This window comes from Lates calcarifer, unplaced genomic scaffold (genome assembly GCF_001640805.2).
Source record: "Lates calcarifer isolate ASB-BC8 unplaced genomic scaffold, TLL_Latcal_v3 _unitig_4144_quiver_2599, whole genome shotgun sequence".
Classification (NCBI taxonomy): Eukaryota; Metazoa; Chordata; class Actinopteri; family Centropomidae; genus Lates; species Lates calcarifer.
The window spans coordinates 2534-16476 of NW_026116730.1; the positions used below are offsets into that span (position 1 = coordinate 2534).

At 38.3% G+C, this 13943-nt stretch overlaps 1 pseudogene; it reads right to left on the reverse strand.

Moving 5' to 3' along the window:
* Window positions 1-392: 392 nt before the first annotated feature.
* Window positions 393-13780, reverse strand: LOC108896718 (epidermal retinol dehydrogenase 2-like; annotated as a pseudogene).
* Between the last annotated feature and the right edge of the window lie 163 nt (window positions 13781-13943).

Consider the following 13943-nt stretch of genomic DNA (forward strand, 5'->3'; position numbering starts at 1 on the left):
GATAATCTGTCAGCATTCAGATTATTCTACTGCCTCTAAGTGGCCAAATAATTAATTAATGCAGGTTCTGTCATCTGCAACCGCTTTGTTACTTGTTTTGTTTCATACAATACTTACAATGCAGGTATTGTCCTTATGCTGGTATCTATTTTTGGTACAGTCAGTTAACAGGTAGTATTTATGACCTGTGATCCAGACAGTATACAGACAGATCTGTGGATGAAATAATCTGTATTGTATGGTAGGCTATTTATGAAACTCAATATACAGTAAGTGATCACAGATCATTACCATCCAGGTATCAGTTAAGACCAAGCAAAATTATTTGGCAGTGTCAGTTACTAGTGAGACTTCAAAATGATTACACTATTGACTCAGGAGATATAAACTACTCAGTGACAATGAGTTCTGTATGTAGAAAGATGTGAGCAATGTCAGTGCAGATATGTGGAAGAGAACAGAAAAAGTAGACACTAACTTCTTGAGAGCAGCAATGAGGTATATGCTCTTGGGCAGCAGTAGGTAGACCTGGTCTGTGAGCACAGCATGGATGATCTTCTTGGCTACATAGTCTGGATTCAGGATTGGCAGCAGTGATGGCCACCTGATGAAAACAAGAAAAACAATTAAGATCCAACTACTAACAGTAAACCACATACCAACAAATAGTAAGTTTCCCGTTTGCCCTGCAAGAGATGATATATATACCTCTGGCATAAATTCAAGCTAACTGACAAAATTTGATTGTCAGTTGGGTGTTAAGTAAAGACTGCACACGACCTTCGCTTTTTTTGGACAAGTTCACGGCTAGCTTGCCCAATTAACGTACATGTAATCATTTAGATCGAGGGAGAGTTAGGGAGGTAAGGTAAAGATGCACATGCAATAATTTATCCAAGGAAGGCCACTTACGTACGACGACGAAGGGCACAGACAACTTTTTTATGTATTTATGACGTTTTGTGGTTATTTTAAGGACCTCAGTGTACAAATGTGAGAAGTAGGAAGTGACAGGCCAGGTGTTCAGTGTTGGCATAAAGCATGTGTCCTTTTGGCTTCAGGGGCCTGTTGGATGGATGAAGGCAGGAAGACAGAAATAAAGATGGACACAAGTCTCCAAACACTTTTAAAATCTGACCCCAGGACATCTGGGAATGTACCACAATGACCCTGCAATGGTGTGTGTTGTGTGTGTGTGTTTCTATGGATAGGTAAAAATAGAAAGACACTGCCAGTCTAATGTCTAGCAGTCTACCATCACCAAAAAGACCTCTGGCATTATTTTGTGTTCCTGTTAAATAGTTAGTGGCTTTTTCTCTTTGCTCCATTTATCCATCTGTCTGTGTGGGTTTAAAGATAGATAAAGTTTGCATTATATAGGCAAAATTCACTGGTTCCTACTGTAGACAGAAATCTGCCTATAACAAATAAATAGTTTTTATATTTTAGACCGGACGTTTTAAGGCTCAGTCATTTACTACAACAGCTGGTCACCAGCTCTCTTGCCACCCAAACAGTTAACCTGAAAATAACTAGAAATTAGCCGTTACCACTGTTGGTGAATTAAAGTACTTGCTGACGTGCACAGAGCTGTGTCCATGATGCACCACCCTTTTACACCCAACTGAGCTGTCATAGACACACGGTGACAGTTATAACTACTGTAACTGAATAAGTGAAACAGGCACGGACATCCAGTAATTTTTATTGCTCAATGACAGATTAAAAATAATAAAATAAATATGAATTAGATCAGATTATATTGTGGCCTGATACAATATGACATCAGATATCTGAATGTCCATCAGTTACATGGTGCCTGAATCATATAGCTAGGCTTGTTGGAGATTTGAAGTCGGGCACAGATACAGAGTATAATAAGAGGTAATATTAATGCACAAAACCTAGAATTAGTATTATTACAATCTCCTATGAGACCAAGGGGAGGCACCCTGGCTGTCCCAGGATCAGCACCTTGAGCAGTGATTATGATGCACTCTGCAAAATAAATGATCCAACTGTAAAGCTCACTGTAGGTCTATGATCCAGAAGCCTGCAGGCAGATGAAGACATTGTTTGGAAAATAACACTGCTTTCAAACAATTTGAATTTCCCCTTCCACGAGTATATCTTGCATAAATTTCACAACAAGTTAGAAACAGTAAATGTTCTTTGTGGTGGCCAGGCATGTGACACATGCAGGTCTGAATGATAACTATTGGTTAATGTACGTTTACTCTGTTCCCTTTGAATGCTGCTGTTAAAGGAGAATAGCTTTGAAATTAAATTTCAAACAGCGTTGCATTCCAGTTCTAAGCAGGGTCATACATAATTATATAATTAGTTACAGAACACCTTGATATTTTTGTAACACCACCACGGGATAGCTTGTGTGTTGAGAACTGGAACTAGCTAATAGGCCACATTGTAAAATAGATTTTACAGAGCAACAGTGTCACAACTGATTTTCATCATGACATTTCTAAACCTTTTGTGATTTAACTTTTTTAGAAAACTTGCAAGAATGGAAACACATTTTTCTAATCCCTTTACGTTCCCAGGTTTTTCATAACCATATGAACCCTGAATTAAAGGCTCCAGTCTCAGTGCCTGGTCTGTGGGGTTTATGATTCTGACCAGAGGCAAGTGGAGATGTTGGGGCATTGATGAAATGTGGTCTCTGCAGTGCATGCAAGTTGAGCAAGAAGCAAAGTTTTGAACGTACTAAGGTTTACTGAGGTCTTCATGGCACCTGAACCACTGAAATCATTTTAATGTGAACAGAGGTCACAGAGTTGAGTTTGCAGCAAACAGCAGCAATGACAAAAATGAGCAAACAAGAAAACAGAGAGATTCCACACCAAATGATGATGACAAACCTTAAAGGAAAAATTAGAAATGGAGGCTCATCTCCACTAATAACCTAAAAACTAAATAAAGGCTCGGCTTTCTTGGTGTATTGTAACCCTACTGCTCTATTTCACGCTCCATAAAAATATTACATTTCATCTTTCTCTCAGTCCCACTCTTTTTATATTCTGAATCATTTCCTGGATTCATTTTCATTTCATTTTCTTCCCCCTGGAGCTCTGTGGCTTTCAGGGCTGTCATTACAAATAAGACTTTATGCGTAACTGAATTGCCAAGTTACATAAACTATAATTTTCAACCCTCCCCTTTACTCCTCTTCCCTCGTTCACCTCCTCTTCTCCTCTGCTATGGCAAGTTAGTCAATCTCACACCAGTCTGTGCACCGGCCAGGATATAAAGCCCAGAGCAAGCACTGCTTAATGACTTTCTGTATGGCCTCACCCAGACAGAAACACATACACCTCCCTCAATAAAGCCAGGACAAGAAAATCTATAGGAGAGTATTAACATTGGCCATGTGATTATTAAAGCCAATGACTGAGAACAGTGATGGAAAATTTCTACATAAAGAAAGAAAAAAGAGCAGAGAACATTATTTGAAAAGAGATGGAGATAACTTGTGTGAATGGTCCATTTAAGCCAAGCCAAGCTAAGCTGAGGTGATAATAGCCAATCATTTGAAGCCACTAGAGTGATCCAAAGAGAGCACTATTGACTGTGATCAAAGAAGCATCATCATTATAGTTTATGGCGTCATTTGAAATGTGATTAGTACTGATGACTGAAAAACTGGTGACCTCATAGCTGCAGCTCTCCTAAGAAATAATGTTAGGGATGTCATTGTGGGTGCCAATACACCTAACCACAACTGTCAGTGCCAAAAGCTTCAACTAAGGAGAGAGCAGACATCCAGTTTAATTAGCACTAGTACCAGAAAAGGCAGCACACTAATCTGTCTGCTCCTGCTGCTTGTGTTTCTTGACAAGACATCAAAACATGATTTGTGCAGACAGCTGGCTAGTTAACATTAACTACTGAGCAGATCATGAAGCAGGTTAAGGGGGTTACCTCGCAAAGTTGAGCTCACTTTTAGTCTGATTAAATCAACATGGTAACCTATGCTGTGCAGGAAAACTGTTTTTAGTGACAGGTAAGACAAAGAAATTGGCATAAACAGCAGAACCAGTGCTTTCCATGATTATGTCTGAAGCAGAACATTGCTTTGCTTGTTATCATTATTATTATTATTGCAAAATACATCACTCTACATTTTAAAAAGTGCCTCTGATAATCACCAGGATTAGAGGTGACCACTGTGATAAATGTTTGCCCTCTGTAGCCTCTATTGCATAGACATTACTGGACAAAAATCATTACTGCTGTCAGTAAGTTCATAGTAATTTATAAATTAAACATATCAGATAGACTTTATCGGGCATTAATGTGTTTTATCCATTTCTTTTGCATCTGTAATTTTCCTCTGTGGCACAAACAATGTTCTGCTAACTCTAATTCATAACATATATTTTTAAAAAATCATTTTTTTTAACATGAAACAGAAGGACATGAATGTAAAATATATATTTTCTATAAACTAGATTACAGATAATTTTGAGATGGTAATCCCAACACATTATCTAGCTTTACACTTAACCATACTTCTATTTTTATAATTGCTTTTTAATCTATTTTACTATTGACTTTTTGCCATTGCAAATAACCTAATTTTGCCACAATGGGAACTTTATTATATTGTAAATATTCTGCAGTTGAGCTTGTTGATGAAATCATGAAAAGAGACCTACTTGGTTTGACATCCATCGAACATTCCAGTGTTGATGAAGTACGGACACACAATGGTGGTCTTGATGCCATCTTTTCCAGTTGCCAGTAGCTCCAGACCAACTGACTCTGCAAAACCTACTGCTCCAAACTTACTAGCACAGTAGTCTGCAGGGAGAAGGGTCAGAGATACAGGAAAAAGCAAGTGAAAAGGATAATCAATCGTAAGGAGTCACAGAGGTCAGTTAATGCTCTTGTTTGTTGTTTTACCTCAAGTATCGTTCAGAAAGGACACATTCCAAAAGGATAGTAAATTACTAATTACTTTGCATATTTGCTGCCGACCGTCATTTTACCCTTGAGTTTCAATCATTCAGATTCAGATTTAATAATCTTACCCATTAAGATAGACACCTGATTCCTTTTAATTACAGATGATTAAAAAGCCATATGTAAAGTTCCGCCCCAAAGAACAGACAGTGTGCATTTTGTTTTGCTTATTTAAACTGAAGACAGGCTGACATGGAATTGGAGTTGCAGGGTCAAAATTTCAATGTGCACCAGTCTACATGTTAACTGCACCTGTTTTAACAGGTCTGCATATAAAGACACCCACCCCTACTTTAAGCAGAATCACAAACTAGATCAGGGCCTGAAGAGTGGACAGAGGGCCAAAACAGAAATGATTTGAGTATGGATGTGATCAAAGACAAAGATACAGCTATATCAGATGCTGTTTCAATCAGTCAAAAGGAAGAACTCTGTATGGCTGTTTGTATTTCAGTCAACTATGAGGTTTTGTTAGGTGTACTTCCACTGGGAAACACTGCATCTGCCCAGTTTTTTGTTTTTTGTTGGAAGAGAACTCAAAGTCACCTCCCTTCCACATGCACCACATGCATAGCTATCAAGTAACATGTTTGCTGATCACAGTACAGCGATTATTTACAATAATGATTTTGTGCCATGGCCACATCTGTTACATAATCTAACCCAAGCAGGCAGGTGATAAAGGCCCATAAATCTTCCTGACAAATACAGGTGAGAGGGCAACTCAGTCTTTAAGTGTAATATTCTCTGGTGCAGTCCATCACACAGTGGTCAGCTTATGCCTAAGGAGAGCAAGGTTTTCTCAAGACAAAGTTCAATTAAATACCAGTCACTGAACAGAAAGTTCCAATTAAAAAACAAGACAAGAAATGACATTTACTACAAAACTACAGGTCCAAAAATCATTCCATGTCTCCACTTCTAGATTACTGAAAGTGTTAGACTGAAAAAAAGGTTGGGTGAAGATTTTTTTGTACCATCAATTTTTAAGAATAAACTGTGGCAATCTCACATTGGTAAGCCAATTACCCTTTATAAGATCTGAGGTCTATTGAAAAACTCATCAAAGAAGGCAATCAAAACTGGTTTCCAATGTTCTACTTACTGTGATATACATAGAACTACTGCTTCTGAACAGAAAAGGTTCTTTATGAGTTAATCTTAAAAATACTTTTTGTAACTAATTGAACTCTTTACAAATGCCATTTTGAAGTTACCTTCAATACAACAAAACAATCTCAAAAATACTAAGTGCTAAAACAAAAAAAAATTTATTCAAAATGATGTGCAAATTTAGCAGGTTTATTGCACAAGGAACAAGGAGTTTTTACTCATATTGCACTTGAACTGGGGTACTCTGAATCTCTGGTCTGAAGGAAGAGTTTCAAACTCACAGTGACAGGGGTGTTCTTTGCTGTCTAGTTTAGAACTATCCTTGCAGAGGACCTGCTGGTCAAAGATACCTATCACCTTGCTAGCCACTTTCTCATATGGCTCTGTAGCTATATTTTGGGGGCGGTGCATGTCAGGCCACAACGTAGGGTACGTGGCTATGCAGTACCTACAACACACCCTATGGCATGATAAAAGTTCAAAAGCAGTTTTGAATCATAACAGCAGGATTTTACAGACCGGGTTTATGTCACTAATTTAGAGACTAAACAGCTCTGTTTGTTAATCTAAATCAGCTCTGCTTGAATCACTTGCTGACAGTTCTGTCAGTATGAATATTTCATTGAGGCTGTTGCCTGCTGTTTGTTTACTTTGTGCTGCTTAGAGTTTGAGTCACTCACAACACTGAGTCAGAAAACAGTTCTACTGGTTGAAAAGACCACAATGAAGTGTTTGTGCACCCAGAGCACAATGGATTACAATAAATATTGGATTGGAAATTGATCAGATTTACACAACCTTTAACCAGTCAGTTAAAAAAATGTTGTGACTGGCCCTGGCAGGATTCACACAGAAGAGTCAAGGACATCCCTATCTCAGTCCTTATCAGTCCCCTAACACTTAAGTTATGACCGTCTTTACAGTGCCTTCAGAAAGTATTCAGAGTCCTTCACTTTTGCACATTTGTGTTGTAGATCTATTTGTACATAGATAAAATTACCACTTATGCCCATCAATCTACATGTCATGATAAAGTGTAAACGTTTCAATAAAGACATGAAAGATAAAAAAAAAAATGTGTTATTATGTTAGGCACATTATATTTGTCAATACCCTTGACTTGAGATGAAGATCAGATCACATTTTATGACAAATTCATGCAGAAAACTATGAAATTCCCAAAAGTTCACAAACTTTTTCTTGCCACTGTACATAACACGCTACTGGAGGGTTAAGACAAAACAAAATAGAATAGGCTAACATGAGCACAACGTCAAACTGAATGAATGAGGTGACATTAAACCATATGATTACAAAATTTCACCAGAATTATATAATTTTTCTTCTGATAAAATCTTATGATCACCAGATGATTTTCAAAGATGCTGTAATCATGTAAAAATTGTACATCTAGGTGCTTCATGGAATGACATGCATTATGTGATTAAGAGAGAAAACACACACCTGCCAATCCATTAACTCCTATGAGTCCAGCAGAGCTGGCAATGCTGACAAGATGGCCGTGATTGTTGGCAATCATAGCAGGAAGGAAGGCCTTGTAGGTCTGAGCAGAGAGAGACAGAAAACAAATGAATCAAAAAACAATATATGGAAACCTTAAGAGGCAGGGATTCAATTCTACTTCTACTTCCAGGGGATAACAGACAACCATATTCTGAGTACAGGCATTTAAATTTACTGTTGTTATAATGATTATTCTGACCAAAAAAAAAAAAAAACTGAATAAAGTTAATCAGCATTCAAGTGCCATTTAGTCCACACTCATCTTGACTTGATATTCACTTAATATATCCATTAATCAATTAAAATAATAACTAGAAAATCTATAATTATTCTGGTGGAGCACAAAAACTGAATGGAGATGCTAACTGGGAAGTTGTTAAATTTAACACTACAACATTTTTTTCAGACAAAGTCTCCATAAGAAACTGCTCAGACAACACAGTAACAAAAGTGACAACAAAGTTAAGCTGACAAGATCGCTGTGACTTACTGACCCAAGAAGTGAGCCATAGTGTTGACCTCCATTGTCTTCTCAATCAGGGAATCAGGAGCATCCATGAACTTCTTTCCTGTCACGATCCCAGCATTGTTCACCAGGATGCTGACATCACCCACCTCTCGCTTTACCTGCATGGAGCACAGGAAAATGTCAGTCATGTATGATACAACTTTGTAAAGATATTCCCAAGGCAAACCAGAGTTCTTGAGAGACTGCTTAAATCTTTAGACCATTTACAGGTGTTGTTGATAAGCCTCTTGATTCAAATAGTGAAGATCTTGGTTCAAAAGTATTACAATGATCAGCTTATTACTGATATGATATGAAGGAAGCAGCAGACACAGACACTGGCTGCTGAGAGCACCAGACCAAAACAGATAAGTGAAATTGTGGCCTGTCATAGAGTTACTGGACACATTAATTAATTCATTAATTAACATTAATTTGCAGCTTATCTGACCGGCCTTGGTGTTTGTCATTCTAACGAGTGAAAGTGACATAAGTACCTGTTAAAATGAGAATCTTCTCATGTGGTATGAACTTGATGTGAGACTCCTGATAGATTGTCTCTGACTTCTACAAATTAGCATTTCTCTTTATCCCAAAGCAGTTGTCAGTTACTGCTCCAGGACATAAAAAACACATTGCCTTGATGTCAAGGCACAGGTTAGCTGAGCACAGGCATCTGTTCTTATTTATCTGACTTAGCAGATGAAACTGTAGATATTATGTACTACACAAGATTATCTGCAAGTCCTGCTACACCCAGTCTATCTTTAATGACTGACTGATCTGAGCTGAACTTTTTTAATAAACAACTTCACATTTTGCACAGATAAGATACTGCTGTTTTAAGCTCCCAACAAACACACATATGGCTTATAATGGCCAGCCACAGCATTGGGCTCTGTATGTTTCTGGCAGTTGACCTTAAAGTAGTTCAGATCCTGCTCTCTTTGTTCACTTGGGTCTAGCTGTTACAGCACCTGCCCACATTTCGTGTATTAAGCCAACAAATGTCTGTTTACTCAACAGTCATCCCACCCTGCCCGAGGGATATACACACACACACACACACACACACACACCACACACACGCTTGAGCTGACTTTGAAGGAAATAGTAGTTGTATTTTCTGTAGGATTTAAGCATTAATGTAATCAAAAACATTATTCAGATGGCCATATCATGGCACACTGAACAATCACACAGTTCCTTTCGCAGGTACCACCCTGATTATATATAAATACCAGGTTTCTGTTCATTTGTCTAACGTGTTATAAATAATGCAGTATTATAAACAGACCTGCAATACATCAGACATCATGACAGATACAATCTTCACTCTTGGAACTGTGTTCTTGATCATGTCATGTCACAGGTTGTTACTTGTGGAACTATTTATAACTATACTATAATTGTCCAAAAAATAAAATAGCAGAATGTCATCTTGATATGGACCTACTCTGAGTAGAGGTATGTGGGGTTACTTTGTAGCAACCTATAGTCATGTGCATGTGATTTAATGAGGGTAAACAGCTGCCTGTAATGACATTGTGCCCTGGCTTGGCACTTCTCAAATCAAAGGCTGCAGATTGCAACACGCGTCCTGCTGCCTTTCAGATGGCTGTAGGGATTTAATGAACTAATGAAAGGAGAAGCTGTTCACATACAGTATGAGGCAGGTGTGGACAACAGATACAGTAAGAATCACTCATACTGATTTATAGACCAATACACACAGACTGATTTACTGACGTTAACTGCCTCTCTTCCCCCTGAAACTGCTCGTTTAAACACTGTCCGTTCATCTTACTATTCTTGTTTCTTGCTGTTGTCGCATTCCAACATTACTTTAATGGATACAGTGTTGCTCTAACTGATGGAAATGATGGCTAAACCATTTTTATCAGCTGGCATAATCCAACAACAATGCATTAAAATAAGGCCAGCAGGGTGCAGCTAGCTGAGTACAGCAAGCCAAGCATGGTATGGTATGGTATGGTAACCTTACCTGGTCAGCCACTCTGTACACTCATTCTGTCACTGCAGTCACACAGATAGTAGTGGACTCTGCTGGCTCCACTCTGTTTAGCCAGTTGAGCGGTTTCCTTCATGCCCTCCTGGTTAATATCCCACAACACCAGCACAGTGCCAAGAGCTGCAAACTCCTGGGCCATGAGGCGACCAATCCCGCTACCTGCCCCTGTGATCAGCACCACTTCACCAGCTACGTTCTTCTTCCTCCTGGTACAAAGAGGTGGATGAAAGACTCCACATTGTACCAGATGGACAACAGGAGGACTTGGATTGTTTCCAGGAAGAAATTCATAATGGATCTAGGAAGGAATAGAAAAAAAGAAAGAGGATACATTATAGAGTGGAGTGAACTTAAGTAACAGGTTTTAAACATGCAAATGTTAATGTTTACTTTTTCTACCCTCAGTCAATTGTGTTATCGATCAGTTCTCAAATTTTCCAGGTTTTTTTTCTGACAGTGTTTTTATAACAGTCTAAACCACCTCCACTGACAACATAAACATGTGTGGTCAGTTGATTCTACTGATCTGAGGTGGGCAAGTACTTTGTATTATATATGTTCTGTGCTTAAAATTAGCTTTTAGCAACATCTGAATCTAAATATGATCACAGCTGCAGGGCTGTTATCAAAACCTGGGCACACATTATTGTATTTGTATTGACTGTACATTGTGTTGTATCATACTACACATTGTGTGTGCGGTCACACTGACCATAAACACAAACCTCTGGTCAGTTTTGTCCAGTGACAATTCCAGTAAAGTTTATTCAAACAAGATGACTGCATCCTTAACAATGCTGAAGGGTAAGGGTCTGTCCCAATACCACATTGGCTCATGGCATTCATCAGAGCGCACAAATAGTGGGCAAGTGCGTGTGGAAAAAAAGCCAACACACAGTACCACTTAACTCACACTTAATGCACAGTTCTCCTAACACTGCTTCAAAGTGGTATTCAGAGCTAAGTGTATCCCATAATTCACCACAGTGTATGGCTGCACTTCAGTCCAGCTGATGGTGGTAGTGTGCCTATAAGCTGATTTTAGGACTGATAATAGATCAACAGAAAAGAAGAAACTGAAATTAATGACATGTTGGACTTTGAAGCATGAATATTATTATTCCTGTCCAAACACACAGTAATGGCAGAACCTCCACAGATGGTTATCATGTTATATTAACAATCTGCTCTTCTTGCTACTGATAAGAAAAATATTGCACATCCGACACTGTCAAGATAAATATTAATTACAATATCCCTTTCTGAGAGGATTTTAAGAAATATGATCCAGTCTTGGAAATTTTAATCAGATAACTCTATTTAATGTTTTTATTAATTGTATTACTTGTCTGAGTTCTTTATTTTATTAAGCTCATTTCCAGCTCTATATCTTTATTCTGGGACGGCACAAGAGTAGCTTTGAATGATTCAAAGTCTAAAAAAGGTCCTTACTTATCTCATACTACCGATTATGCAAACTCTTGGCAGTTGTTTTTGGCCTAACTAGATGTGGCTCCTACTTAAATTGTAATGAAGTGAGAGCCATAATGTCACTTTCCATAGTCACCAGGACATAAAAACTGCATAGATTCACCAGTCAAATCTGATAAAATCTGATTAAAAAGTGACCTTTGGTAACAAAATAGGGTTTAAAACGCTTCCCCACAGGTTATACGTCCACAACATGTGTGCAAGGTTTCATGACACCAACCTCTTCTACAGCTCAATCCAGAGTGCTGTGATGTGACACCATCAGCTCATCCCACTAGGCACTTCAACAAATGCCAGAGTTTTATATCTGATGTTTAAAACAGTTGATATATCACACAAGTTTTCCATGTCTTCCATGCTTATATGAAGTCCATCTGCACCTGCTACCACCATCAGTTGAAACTATTGTAAAACGCATGATATAATTCTCAGTTCAGCAGATGATCAGCTGTTTCAAGAAAGGGAGAGGGCATGTGTCATACAACAGCCATCTTTGTAGTTATGGAGTGTGCTATTCAGGATTCTCTAAATGGTTTATCTCCTCCCTTACAGCATCTCTGCTTGTGAGCACCACCTTGTCCTCTACTGGTGGAGGTTCTGAGAGCAAACTGTACAACTAAGTAACATAACTGATTTTGAATGACAACTTCTACACCTGTATATGTTCAATCCTGGACTGGAAATACATCAAACCTGTAGAAATTTGACTTAAGGCAACGGACCCTGTGAAGTCACAAAGGCTGCATTACTCTGTGCATTCTACTCTGAACTAAGAGTAATTGTAAAAAATTAATAATATGGATCTGTAGAGGGCTGTCTGTTCTGTGGTGAAATTCAGTTTTAGCTCACAGCAGTCTCACTCCTACAGTTTTAGGCACAATACGTAAAATACTACTTTAATAAATCAATACAAACTCTCTACAGTTTATAACATATGTTTTGACAGCAACCGTGGGATATCAGCCGGTGGAGCTGCTCAAACTGCTGACCTCAGCAGCTTCATATAATCAGTCAAAGGTGGTAAGACACACCTACACAGTCCTGATGAAGCAGATTAACTGAATTTTTGACTGTTAAACCTCATTCAAATGAACCTAGTTGTTTGGCTGGTTGTCTACTTACTCAACTGGTCATGAGACAAAATACATTTTTTAAAGTTTGTGCTGGATAGATAACTTACACAATGAATTAATTGTCAAAATGAATTCATTAATTATCAATGTTCCAAAATTGGTTTTCCATTAATTAAGTAATCTATTAATAATCTATTTGTAATCTATTTGCATAGTTTTCTACAAGCATCTAATACAAGACTTAATTGGAGGTATTTTAAAAATGCTTATTATAAATTTTACTTTTAAGAATTAAAACTCAAATCAAATTGAATCTTTTTAAGATTTTCATACCTTAGTGGGCATGGAGAGTTAAAATCAATAACGATGTGGAAACACAATTCTTTCGTCCACAAAAAATAATCGAAAAATACACTTGAGTGGTGTAAAGTAAATGGTAATGTGCTAAAACATGTGGAAAAACGGAGTTTTATAGGTAAAAAACGCACTGTAGTGTTTCTTGTATTGGAGGATTAACTCAAGAAACTCCTCTTGAAGTTTGACTCGCATCCTAAGCTACCACATGCCGCCAGTACGTTTAACAGTTATCACTGCGTGATACAAAAGACAAACAACTACCTTTTGAAAGAAAGTGGAATATAACTAACAGATATCTAACGGACTTAGCTTGATAATGCGTCGGTTTAATCGAAATGACCCTTTAACTTACCACGATGTGAGTCCTGTCGACCTACCGAGTATGTTTAACAGTCTGTCCCTAGTGGCACCCGAGACCTTTGCTCTCCACATAGGCTAACGTTACGACACACAGGCTCTGCTCTAATCAGACGTGTGTTATCTTATCGAACTTACAAGCAGCACAGCGTGTATGTTTACAGCTCCCCGAGCCGGTGAACGTACCGTGGTGTGGATACCACCTTGTTTCACGGGCTGTGCTCGGTCTGTTGTCCCGGCTGAAGCTCGGTGGTTTCTGTAGCCTGCGGGAGAAAAAACAGTGAGAAAAGCGGTACTCAACAGGGAGACGCTAGATGTCTCACGTGACATAAAGTCAACCAATTCATTATCCTATGCCGCGCGAGGCGTTGTGGGAGTTGAAGTGTGTGCTGTTGCTTGTTTTCATTTTATAAATTCAAAGTAAATTTAATGTACAACGAACACTGTAACTAACTGAATAAATCAAACACGCATACTACATGGCAGTGTAAATCATTCACATTAA